Source organism: Zonotrichia albicollis, chromosome 4 (assembly GCF_047830755.1).
Source record: "Zonotrichia albicollis isolate bZonAlb1 chromosome 4, bZonAlb1.hap1, whole genome shotgun sequence".
Taxonomy (NCBI): Eukaryota; Metazoa; Chordata; class Aves; order Passeriformes; family Passerellidae; genus Zonotrichia; species Zonotrichia albicollis.
This window is the reverse complement of record NC_133822.1, coordinates 14018679-14032402: the sequence shown is the minus strand read 5'-3', so window position 1 is coordinate 14032402 and position 13724 is coordinate 14018679. Positions and strand designations below refer to the sequence as shown.

The 13724-nt window shown below is 41.7% G+C and overlaps 1 protein-coding gene across 3 annotated transcripts in view; it reads right to left on the bottom strand.

Moving 5' to 3' along the window:
- LOC102066709 (LHFPL tetraspan subfamily member 3 protein) overlaps positions 1–13724 on the bottom strand; it is a 236427-nt gene that overhangs the window by 100936 nt on the left and 121767 nt on the right. The gene's annotated exons all lie outside the window — the stretch shown is intronic.

The following is a 13724-nucleotide window of genomic DNA, read 5'->3' as shown; positions in this document are numbered from 1 at the left end:
TTTTGCCATGCCTTTTCTGCCTCCCATTCCACAGTTTAGGGATTTATGATCCTTTGCTGTAGCAGGAACAGGCCAGGCAACAAAGGGAGACATTTGCCTTTGTAAAGGAAATAAATACTTTGACTCAGCTGTGTTAAAAATGTTATCTCTGCTCTCTGTGTATAGATGAGCCAGGATTTGGATATTCTTATGCTCTGGATACATCATTAATACTCTAATGTGTGACTGTAATCATATCAGGAGGAATTGGTAGCAGAAACAGTGTGTCCAGCAGCCACATCTTGAATCCCGTGTTCAGTTCTGGGCCCCTCACTACCAGACACTGAAGTGCTGCAGTGTGTCCAGAGAAGGCCAACAGGGCTGGGGAAGAATCTGGGGCACAGGCCCTGTGGGGAGAACTGAGGGAGCTGGGGGTGTTCAGCCTGGAGAAAAGGAGGCTCAGAGGTGACCGTGGCACTCTCACAGCTGCCTGGCAGGAGGCTGTGGCCAGCTCGGTCTGTTCTCCCAAGTAACACAACAGGATAAGAGGAAATTGCTGCAAGTTGCACCAGAGGAGGTTTAGATTTTTTTTAAACTGAAATTCCAAGGACTGGAAGAGGCTGTCAATGGAAATGATGGAGCCACCATCCCTGGGGGTATTTAAAGGATGTGTAGATATGCTCTGGGGCCATTGTTTAGTTGTAGACTTGGCAGTTCTGGGTTGATGGCTGGACCTGATCTTAAAGGTCTTTTTCAACTACAGTGATTCCATGAATCCACAGTTTTGTTGTTTTTCCATTTGTAGTTCTTACCTTATAGCATTGCCTTTTTTGACAGTTTACCATTTCTGAATAATTGTTCAGTATGTCTAATCTTTTTAAAAAGGTTTATAACTAAAGCCTACTTAAGCGTCCTTAAAAATGCCTCTTTTATGTCTTTAGAGTTCACAGTTCCCTCAGCATTTCTGTTTCTAAAGTACATGAGTTTCCATTTATGTATCAACCATACAGAGATCTGATCTCACACAGTACAGTCACAGTGGAGTTAGTCTAATATTTTAAATAAAATAATGACTGTGAAGTAAATTTTATATAATGTTAACAGAATATGGGCTACAGTAAATTGATGTAGCTGGAAGGAATTAGAAGGCAGATAGCTTTAGAGAGAGGAGATGAAGGTCAGCTCTGTCAGCCAAGGGGTATCTCAGATACTTTTGCTGAACTATTGATTGTTTTTTCTGCTCAAAGTCCTTTTCCCCTACACACAGCCACCTCAGAGGTATTCAGGCAACAAGCAGATTTCTGTCACAAAATGTATGATCATGATCATCTGCTCTGTAATAAACTGTGTGCTTATACTCAGGCACTAGAAAGGTTTACATGTTATGCTCATGGGAAGCAGTATCAATTAAACCAGATTTTAGTATTTCATTTGGTTAAGCCAGTATTTCTAATGTAGAAGCACTGTTTCAGTATAGTATAGCTGAAAAGAAAAACATCACTGCAGGCATTGGCCCAGTGTTTTTGGAATTTTTTTGTCTCTAATGGAGTTAAACAGGATGTATATTAGTGCAAGATGTATTTTGTTATCCTCCAGCCTTGTTAAAATGGCCCCCAAATGACTATTTGCTTCTGGATAAGTTGTGTCCAAACATTTAAAATGCAAATGCACTCTGTATGCTAATTTCAAATTCAGAAATATCATCAAAGTTGGAGTGGAAAAATTTTGTGAACTTTGGATTTTCCTTCTTTTGATCTTCCTCCACTGCCCTAGAGCCATTCATATAATTGTATTTTCTCTTTAATTAGTACCAAACCATTCATGGTATCTTGGATACATCACAAGCAAAACCTAAAGCAAATTTAAACAATAAAGCACAGCGCACTGAAATTGCAAGGGAGGTAAGTCACAGCAGATGGGGAGACTATAAACAAATTTCTTAACACTTTTCCAGTTTGCATTCTCAAAAAGTATAATTTTCTTCTGATAAATATTTATTTTCTTTGAATGGAAGATTATGAATAGAAAGAGATTTTGGTTTGTGAGCAATCCAAAGCTAACTCCGAGGGGTGGGAGTAAGCAATAAAAATCACAGAGATGCCAAGCCAAACAGATATGCCCTTGCTGACAGTAGTTTGGGAAATAATTTTTTAAAAAAGTAATTATACACTCATTACATCAGTGCTGCTTTCCTGTTAAAAGATATATTTCCTGTACACAATTCTTTTAGATTATGAGTGATCTGTTTTCCAGTCAGAAGAAATTATTTGTCTTGGCAACAAAGTCTGTCATGCAATTTGTCAAATGCTAGTTTGATGCTAGTTGTTAACCAACATTATGATTTTGACTGTAATTCAAAACTAGAAAATTAAATCTGAAATTCAAGCAAAATCTCTAACTCACCAACCAGAACACACAAATTTTGAGCTACTACAGGCAGTGTTTTGCCCATAGCACCTGCGCAGCTGCAAACACATAGCTCTGCCCATGCTACATGTGTGACATGCTTACAGAAATGGCAAATTTAACCTGTAGATTTGTGGATTTAGTGTTCCTTAACAAATAATGTTCTTTAGTAGGACATTACTAGCATTGATGTCATTGCAGCACAATGATGCCATTAAAAGCTTTACACATAAAAGAACACCATGGTGTCACTGATATATCCATATGGTGAATTTATTCTTCAGGACACCTAGACTTATAATTTAAATTTTGAGAAGTCAGAGAAAATTCAAGAGCTGTATTCCTTACAAATAATTTGAAATATTTTCACATAGGTGTTTCAGCTAATGCTGTAATGGAAAGAAACATCTACTTAAAGTGTTTTCAGGGGGGATGTAGATATTTCCAATTTGCGATCTCTAATCAGGATAACAGATGAACTCAAGCTTTAGAAGCCACTCTAACATTTCTCTTCATTAGAACATTCCCAACAGACTTTTGACCAAATGTTCTACACCTTATAAAGCCTACTGAGCTACAGCCAGTAGCTGTAGCATTGATTCAACTACCTCCATGTACTGGGGTTCTTTTGTACAGAAAACACAAACTTGTGCTGAATTTTCTCTTTGACTAAAAAAATTCCCTAGCCCCAAAACCAATTTTACAATTCTACTGTACCACGTGGCTAGCTTTCCTCCTGGTTTCTCCTCTGGCCTAACAAGGGTGGACCCAAATGAGTCTCATCCTTGAATTCAAGACCTCTGCCTCAATGTGCAGTGTGCTGCTGGGATCAAGTGTGATGACTGTTTATCCCCTGTTATTAAGCTGTTGATTAGGCTGTAGGAATTGACAATTGAGAATTGTACATCAGTCAGTTCAAATGAGCTAAGCATCACTTGATTAAACAGTAAAGCCTAAACACACTGTGCAGGGAGTAGAAAAAACGTGGGTTTCCCTGGTGTCAATTGATTCAATTCAGAGCTTGTGAAATATGCAGTAGTTAGCAGCATGGACTCTCAGGTACCTTTCTTGTCAAAGAGTACTGAAAAGGAAAGACTCTTCTGCTGCTTCAAAGAGTTTGCTGCATAGGATTGCACGTGATTTCCTACCCAAGAGAAGGCAGGGGGTGGAAGAAGGAAAGCTGATAGAGATAATGGTGGCAACAAGATGATGGCATAGTTCAATGGGGCAAGAAAATATTATCACATCTGTTTATTTTTCTCTCACTTTACAGAGGTAAAATGACAGAAATGAAGGCTCAGGAGGGCACTGAGTGAAGAATGGAAAAGCTGAACTGCTGACAAATCCTTTGGCCTTTGAGAGTGCAATAGATGCTGCTGTAGTGGGTAGAGTAGGAAGGAGGAGGAATGAGAGGCTCTCTTGAGGGAGGAAGCTCTGCTGTAAAGATGGAGAGAAAACTGGTGAAAGAAATCCAGGAAATGTAGCTGGGAGGGGGTATAGGGAAGAAAAGAATAGGAAAATATTAAACAGCAAAAGAGAAGGAAAATAGTCGTGGGAACACCCTGGCAATATAATGGCTCCATTTTTAAGTCAATGGAGAATCCCCATTTCAAAGTGAACAGCAAAATAATGCCTCTTTCTGGAAGCTGAGTCACCATTTCTTTCTACCATTCTGCTCTTTTGGCCTGCATTTAACCCATTTATTACCGCTTTTGTGTATTATCTATGTATTGTTTCTGTAATTTATTTTCCATCCTGTTTTACTATTTTGATTTCCATAGTTACAGAATTGAAATAACTGCTCAACAGACTCTGTAAATCATGTTGTTCAACCATTTCAAACTTGAAAGATAGTAACACTTGGGTTCTACTGAGAAATTGGTAAAATGGGCAGTGTGCTTTAAGTAATCATGTCCTGGACAGATGCTGAATTCAGAGAATTCAGTGTGAACAATGTGCACAGAGACACAAAAGAGGATAATTTGAGAATATCTTACAAACATTAGTATTTTGGGTATTAGTTCTAAGGTAAGTGCTTTGAAGTGAAAATGTTGGTTAGTATTTAATCCAGTGGCACTAAAAACGTGGGCTTTTTAGGGAGCAGCAGAGTAAGGCAATGCTTTTAAAGCTTTGTCTCCTGTATCACCAGCTCTTGGGTACAAGACCTCACCAAGTCTCTCATTCCTTCTCTTAAAATTCCCCAAGCAGAAAGAGATCTCCTCACTCCTTTATCCTCTAACTGCTGACCAGATAAAACACAGCAGATCCTGCAACTGGTTGTCAGCTCCATGCTGAGCAGCACATGTTTATTGATTTGTCAGTATACATGTTGTCACCCACCAGCCATGGGGTCAAACTGATAACCACAGGGCTCTCACTGCTGTTTTTCATCCAGTGATTATACTAATTTGGGACTCTTTTGTGGAACCAGCCAGTGTCAGACCTCTCAGGAAGAGATGGCTTTTGGGTCTCTTCTCCTGTGTTGGATCTGTCTGAAGTGTGCCCATTGCTAGGAACATTTCTGAGAAGGATGTGACAGATAGACAGACATCAATATTGCACGCGCCTCATTTCAAGGGGAAGCCAAGCTAAAAATCTTGTTATACAGAGAAGTACAGAGGGTAATTTTGTTAAATATCACACAAAGCTAAACTAAAACTCTCTGCCTCTCTTTTTTTAATGTGGCATATCTAACAGATCTTCATGTGTTTCTCACAGGATCAGATGCTATTGATAATCTGAATGTGATAACCTAGATGGGCACTTGTTGCCAAACCCAAAACAGAGCTTCCCTGAATAAATCACCCTGCAAGTACCTTTTTCCGGCCCTCCATGTAGAGAGCCACCTACACAGATACAACTAGGAAAAAGGAATTTGATGTACCCTTTTCTTGTATTACTTATAAGTTTATTATGACTTTAATTTATTAAGTCTACTATTTGAATTTCTAGGAACCTGTAAGGCTCTTATCTTGACAACAAGGTATAGGCAATGTTCCTGATGCCTCTTGAAGACTATGAGGAGAGATTGCTTCCAGACATGCATTTGTCTCTACTACCATCTCCTTGTTCTTCCCATTCCCTCCAGCTCTCCAGTCAAAACCTCCTCTGAGCACCACTTAACACAAAGACATGCAGTCACAGAGACCTCAAAGAAACCAGGCAATGTCTGAGAGAAATTCAACCCAGCATAGCTGGGTTGCCAATTCCACTGTGCAAATGGGGCAGGACAACAGTGACTCTCAATGGGAGGTGCACCTTTTTCTACTGGAACCTTGCAGCTGCTTTGCTGGTTACCTGTCAGGAAGTGCACCTACACTTCTCCCAAGGTATGCACAATAGGTTGGGAAGGCACAGTACCAAAAGTGCAGGGTTTCCCCAGATAATGCTGAAGTTCTGAGAGACAGAGCAATACAGGCTGTCAGTGTGCACCTCTGTGTAGCATCATGCAGGGTTGTACAGGTGACTTTGTGTAGAGTATCTCAAGGTGTCCCCGAGATGGAAGTGCTTGGACAACATGTCCACAGCCCTGGAGTGCCTTCAGAGCAGAGGCTTGCTTTGATGGACGGGATGGACAGTTGGCTTTTCACTGTGGTATCTGCTCAGACAAAACCCCTTTGTTCAGGGGAGAGCAGTTATCTATTAGTTAAAGGTTATCAACTCCTGATCCATCACATAGAAAAACTTCCTCATGATTCCTGGACTGGACATTTTTATGCAAGCCTAAAAATAAACAGTCATTAGTCAATAACCCCATGCCAGGCCTAGATTTTGAAATGTTTTCTAATCCAGAGAGATCACCTTGCTCTATTTTAAGTAAGAAAAAAAATCACATTCTTGGAAGGCCTATTCATCTTCATTTATACTTTTTCTGTCAAAGGATACCAGACACAAGGAAATTACATTTTGATCTAAAATGGCAGTTTCTGTCTCCTACAACATACACATGCCAAGAGAGAACAAGTTGGTAATGTTGGTGTCAGAATAGCATAAAGTAATCGAGAAAACTGATGAGACTAATTTCTGTCTTTTGTGGGATTCTGTAACTTAATTTGATTAAAACTCATGATAAACTCCCTTTTGCCTTTCCTCTTTTGCACAGCAAGAATATCTGTAAAATAAGCAAATTCACAATCTCTAAGTACAAAAAATGTTGCCAAACAGGGCAATGCTGTCATGGAAGTATGATGGAAAGAACCACACAGAGCCAACAGTTAAGGATACTTATTCCCAACCATTCTCCTACAGTGCTGGAGTAGAAGCTGTAAAACTCTCCATGTAACCAATTTCATGGTCCAAGTGGAGCGAAACGCAATGTATATTAAGCATACATTACAAGAGGGGAGAAGGAACGAAATTTGTAATATTTTCAGCTGTAACCTTCTAAAATGGGATGGTCTAAATACAGCCTCTGGGCAAGAGAAATCACTGCATCCACACTAGCCCTGAAGGAAGCAGTGGGTGGAGGTATAAATGCAAGAGAGTACTTATCCTGCAGGATGCTCTCATTGCTTTGCTGGCAAAGAGGGGTCTGAAACTGTTCCCTACCCGCCCCAACTTGTGCTACTACAGGCAGGAAAGCTGCCATCAGTCATGTGTTGCTGAAGATGAAATGCAACTTATGACCCCTCAAAGTAAACTTTTCCTATGTATTCAAAATATCCAACTACTTTGCTTGAGATTAAAGAGACATAAATGAAATATTCATCAAATTTTATACAAAAGCTGTATCTTTGCTACTCAAGCACAACAATTTCTTCTCGGTTTCACTTCTGTTTTATGGAGTTCTCTGTGCTGGTTTTGACTGGGATAGCTACACCTGCCTGACTATGAGAAGTGGTGAATGAATTGTTTTGTTTTGTTTGTGTACATAAGACTTTTGGTTTACTATGCATTATTAAATGGTCTTTATCCAACCTACAAGTTTTCCCAGCTTTACTCTTCTAATTGTTTCCCCCATTCCACTGAAGGAAAGCGAGTGAGTGGCTGTGAGAGGATCAGTTTATATTTGGCTTAAATCATTACATACTCTAATTGTTTAAAAAAGAAAAACATGCACATAGTGAAATGTTGCCATTTTAATGTAATTGATAAGGATATGTTTTTTTCCTCAGACAAAAGCTTACTGATCCCCTCTTTATCACAGTAAAAAAAGCAATAAGACACCATGTTTAACATCAGAAATTACACCTGAATCACAGAGAGTCACAGTAACCAGGGAAACCAAGCAGTGGCATGGACAGATTTTCATTAAAGCATGGATGGGAGGAGAATTAATATGATTATTATAGGATACTGTCTTTTGAACAATAGCAGTTCATTGCAACTTATTTTGCTTTTCATGGTGAGGAAGAACATTGTGTCTAAGGAGAAGCATTCAAAGGCAAGTATTTTGGTGAGGGCTCTACAGTTTGTAAGTGGGTGGGATTTTCTACAGGTGAAAATGCCTTTGTCACTGACCATGATGGAGGATGTCCTTGTCTGATGGCATGTGGGGATGATGCTTACAGCAGAGTCCCCTGCTAACAGACACAGGAGCTGGGTGTGGATTGCCACCATGAGCTATTTTCCTTCCTCTGTGTAGCCCTCAGCTGCAACAGACTAATGAGAATATATTTGAGATGTTCTTGGCAGCCTCTTCTACAGCTGGGAATGCAGGGAGGGATGAGGCCAGCTCTGACAGCATTTCAAGAGCATTGTCCACAGCCAGTGATGCTCTCCTGTGGCAGGCATGCACCCAGGCAACAATGCTGGCAGCAGCCTGACAACCAGAAAAGCAAGACTGGGAAAAATAGTGCATATTGGCAGCACATTATTTCATCCTTCTCCTGGTGAGCAGAGGGCATGCTCCTGCAGTGATCTGCTGGTGTTGGGAAGGGGAGACAGACCCCTCCCAGCAGTTTCTGCCTCTCCAAGGGCTGACATGGATCCACATCCACTCTCCTGCCTCCAGAGGCTGCCTACCAACCATTCCACAGCTCCCAGCCATCAGCTGGTGAAGGGGCCTGACCTGGGCACCGTGGCCCTGTGGGCTGCTGGGGCTCAGCAGCAGCACTGTGCCACTCCCCGTCTGGCAGGAACCAGAGTTATTGCTGTGCCTCCTGGCAATGAGGAGAGCTCCAGCAAGGATCACCCTGCTCAGTGGCATTTCTGCTGCCTCACAGGAAGATGCAGGAGCAGAGCTTCTCCTCTAAGCCTGCTGTCTGGGACTGTGAAAGGAAAGAAGCATACCTGGCAAGTGATTCATCCTGCACAGCTCAGGCACCCATCCCAGCATGGCAAACTCTCTCCTCGAGGTACAGACCTTCCCTCCCTCCATCACTGATGAGGAAGCCTAGGAGACCAGTTTATACTACATTAACTTTCTAAAAGCAAGGCCTGCTGAGATGCTTTAGGCCTTAGCTTTCTGCTGAGCAAAACATCAGCTGTTTAATTGGCACTGAAATACACAGAATTTACAGGACTACGCAGAGGGTTCCCACAGCCTTTGCATTACACTTGCCCTTCTGGGACATTTACTTGCAGAAAACTGCTTTTGAGCAAGGCTGGTCAGTTTACTGATCTGAGGAAACCACCAGTCTATAAAACTTTCCAAAGAGTCAAACATATATAAGGAAGCCTTTCTGATTTATATTATTCTTTATTAGTTGAGAGAACAGCAGCTTTATGACTACCTGACTGTAATATTTATATCACCTCAGAGGACAGTGGAAGATAAAATAGATTTTCCCCTACAAACACCTGAATGTTTAAGTTTTCAGAATTAAAATTTTCCAAAGATGTCAAGTATTTATGCCAACATTAAAACAGAGAAAGAGGTACAAGGCAAGGTTGGAGCAGGACACAGGACAGAAGGAACTTAGATGTTTTTATTTTTATTTGCAACCTTTTTTCAAATGTGGAACTGGAGAAGAACGGCAGAAGCCCTTAAAAAAGAAGCCATAAATTATAGGATGTGGGTCTTGAACACTTCCTCAAGTAAACTGTCTCCCTGGAGCTCCAGTCCCAGTGGGGGCCTTTAATTGCTCTGTGAGAGCAAGTAATTGTAATTGAATAGAGTGTGCATTCACTTGCTGTGAGTGTCCATGCCAGTAAAACCACATCACTCACATTCATGAGAAGCAAACACTGGGTGCAAGTCAGCCCAAAATGGATTATTTATTTGAAACTATAAATCCATCAAAAAGAAATTTTCTGTAATGTTTGACTAATTTCTTTAATTTGAGTAAATCAGACCTTTCCGCAGGAAGGGAAATCCTTAGTATGTCCTTCCCTATTCAACTGAGTTTTTTTGTAAGGATGAAAAGTCAATACAAGACCCAAACCTTGAAAAAGCTAGTTTCCAATGCAGAAATACAGCTAAATTGCTTATTTTTAACTATCTGTGTTTTAAAAGCAATGAGGAAAGACAAAAAGCCTTTTTCTCTCCCATGCAGAAGGATAACAAGATATTCTTTGTTTGCAATAACCCTTGGAATAATTTGTAGAGGGAATTACAGGAAAAAGTCTCTGAAGACAGATTCAGTATTCTCCCAATTTCCAACAATAAAAGCTCTGAAAGTTTCCACTTACTTTTACCAAGTTGTTAATTTTTATATCAAAGCGTCCTAAAAGTAGAGCAACAGCTGTGTAATTTGCCATAGAAAAAGGTTTTAATCTGAATTAGTTAACTTTTTCCTCTATTTCTCTTGTCTGTCAACTATACTAACAAAAGCCAACAACTTTAACACCCAACAGAGATGCTGAATCCCTGCAAGCCCTTGGGTTACCTTTCTAGCTTTCCATCAGGCCTTGTGATGAAGTGTATTCAGCCAGAAATTGCTGGTTGTAGATTGTTGAGCTGAAACCTTTAGACTGGTGTGTCTCTAGGAGAATTTAGTGTATGTATTCATTCACCCAGGCCATACATTTTATTCAGGGTTCTAATCACTCAGTCTATTTTGTGTTCAAGGTTCTCATAAAAAATTGCATCTCACACTTGTGTGTGACAAAAAGACACTCAGTAAGAATCAAACATGTAGTATCCTTGTAATGGTCCTGGGTCACTGCAATGGCTCATTTGGGCACACAGCTTTTATGATGTCTCCACATTGACTTGAGCAAACTATCAGGAATTTAACTTTGGCAGAGGTAAAACCAAATTTTTTTTCCAAAACAAAAACTGTATTCAGAGTACACAAGACCATTACAGGAGTCAGAGGACCAGCAGCTCTGTGGTGGATAGCAATATCTGTCACACTTAGGCAGCAAAGGAGCCTTCTGGAAACAAGTGCCCTTCAGTGTCACTCCAACCACCCAGCTAAAGGGAGAGAGCTCTGAAAATTACTGAAAAGGTTAAAAAACACAGATCTGAAGTAACAACCCTATGTGGTAGCTTGAAATGTGTGGTAGCTTGAAATGTGTGTTCATCTGTTTTGTGCTGCCACACAGATAGCAAGAGCGCAGATAAAGGTGTCCTGCTCATCATGGAATGCCACAGCCTGGGCATGGGGAGCAGCCTGGGGGCTCAGAGCACAGCCAAGCAGACTCAGAATCCACTCCCTACCACAGGGAGCCAAAGGCACAATCTAATCCAGAGGATTTACTTCCAGATTCCCACACCTTCAAGTGGTAAATGCAGTATCAGGTTCACTAAACAGGCATCGGAATTATGAATGCTGCTGTTGACCTTGTGTAATCAGGCTGAATACACCTTAATACAATGATTACTCTGCTAGAGATTTCAATGACTGCCTTCACAGCCCCCCCATAACATCTGGAATGACACTAGGAAGCACTGAACAAGCTGGAATCACTGGAAAAGGGTCACTAAGACCTCAAGCAGAAGCAGCCATAGATTAATTAGCAGATTTCCTTACCAAACAGGATCATATAGGAACTCTCATGTGAGTTAAAACCCAAAACCAAAACCACCTGAGATTTCTTTGAGTGAATATCTACCCTTACAACTCCTCCTGTATGGAGGATGAAGAGTTCAGTCCAGGTCTTAATCTGGAGGACAACTGGGGAGACAGCTTGAGGAATTAGGAGATATCTGCAAGTGATAGGGTTTTTCCTGAAAATCATACAAAATGCAAAACTGTGCCTCTTCTAGTCAAGGCAAAATGCATATTTTCATCTCTTGATTACTTAGAATTGTGAACTTACTCTTTTTTTCTCAAAAACCATTCCATTAACCTGAACAGTGCTAATTATATATCTGCAAGGCTTACTAGTGTGAGTAAAAATTGCTGGATTAGGCTGTGTGTTTGCAGTGTGAACTTTAAGTGTGTGGGAGCAGAGTCCTGAGATTGCATAGAAACATGTTGGTGTGAAATGCTGAGGAAAAAACATTTGCTGAGCTCTGTGAAAAATAGATAAAGAAATAAGAGAGAGATAGAGCAGATGAATGGGCAGAATGATAAAATAGTCTCATAACAAGCCCCAGACATTTGACTATTTATTTTGAATTATTCTAGTTTTGATAGCCCCCAAAGAGCACTTTAAAGTGCTTAATTTGCTTTGCTCCATTGATTTTAATTAATCTTGCCCTAGGCTTTCAAACTTGATGAGCATGGAGAACTTAGGAAAAAAAAAATAGCAGCCTACTTTCTCACCATATAAAACTCCTTAACTGCCTCACATCATGGACAACTGCAGTGCAGCCCTGGACATGGGCACTTGTCATGCCCTGGGCACTGCCCTTGTAGGGTAATACCTACATGGGCTGAACTCAAAGCAGAAGAGAAATATCTGCTGCTGAAGCCTTCTGCATGGATGGAGCTGATCCAGCTCCTTTCCCTCCAGCCAGGGAGCCTTTGGATACCTCCCTGCAGAAGGAGCAGCTCTTTCCATGGTCACTGCTCCACAGTGGCCCAGAGTCACACAGACATCACCCCTGTACTGTGAGAGACTCCTGCCAGCACAGGAGGAGGTGCCTTGGCTTTAGGAAGGAAGGATGATTGACCAAAAAAAAATTGCAGCATCCTCTCTCCCCCCTGGAATGACTGAGCCAAGGCAGCCCCTTCAGTGAGACATCTCCTGGGATCTCTGAAAGGGATCAATGACAACTGATGGCTGCAGCACAGGGAGAGCGGCACTGCCATCAAGTCCAGCTGATGAAGGTGAATTTCACTACTGCCAAGCAGCTGAGCTGTATCTAACCAGGTGTTAAGCACCTGTGTGATTCCAAAATCTTGTTCCAGAGTTACTGAATTTGAGATTTAAGAGAAATTTTCTTCCAGCAACTTCCATTAAAGAGTCAGAAATCCCAGAGAGATTGGGACCTTCTGTCTGACAGCACAGCACTACCACCATGCCATGGGAGGTGTGCTGGGATCAGAGGCTGAAGGGAAGATGGGCCATTTTCATGCTTTCCCAACCAAGCACAAACGATATCAATCAAGTGACCAATTTGCCATCACTTCTGCCAAACTCCAGGTGTGGACATGTAATCTCTTTTTGATCCAGCTGAGAGCAGCAGCCTCCACAAAAGCCCCCAGTGCCTCAGCATCTCCCTGTTGAGAAGGGCTGCAGAGTACTGGGGGAAGTGCAGGACTGTCACACCAGCAGCAGCTGTCACACATGGGCACTGTCACACCATGGGTACTGTCCCACCAGCAGCAGCTGTCACACATGGGCACTGTCACACCATGGGCAGCATCACACATGGGCACTGTCACACCAGCAGCAGCTGTCACACATGGGCAGTGTCACACATGGGCACTGTCACACCATGGGCAGTGTCACACATGGGCAGTGTCACACATGGGCACTATCACACATGGATACTGTCCCACCAGCAGCAGCTGTCACACATGGGCACTGTCACACATGGGCACTGTCACACCATGGGCACTGTCACACATGGGCAGTGTCACACCAGCAGCAGCTGTCACACATGGGCACTGTCACACATGGGCACTGTCACACCAGCAGCAGCACCAGGGAGGGAGGGGATGCCCTGACAGCACCAGGCTTGGCAGGGGGAAAATGAGGTCAGCCCCCAAGTGGGATTTACACCTTGTCCTCCTAAAGGGCAAAACACTGACCAGCATGAACTAATCAGTGGTTAAACTGTTGCTCAGGAGCTGTAATTTAACATTTGTGACTTCTCTAATTACTTCAGTCGCATTCTGCATCTTGCATTTGTGCGAAAGGTTATTAGAAGGTCGTATGTTTTAGATAACAATAACTTACATCTCCTGCCTAAGAATAAGCAACCTCAGAGGTTTTTTTTGTCTGTAATTCTGAGTGTGCCTGTGTCCTAAAAAAATAAAGGAAAAATAATTTGCTTTAGCAAAGGAAGGTATTGATAATGTATATTCACAAGAGACTTACAAAGAAATCCACAAATAAAG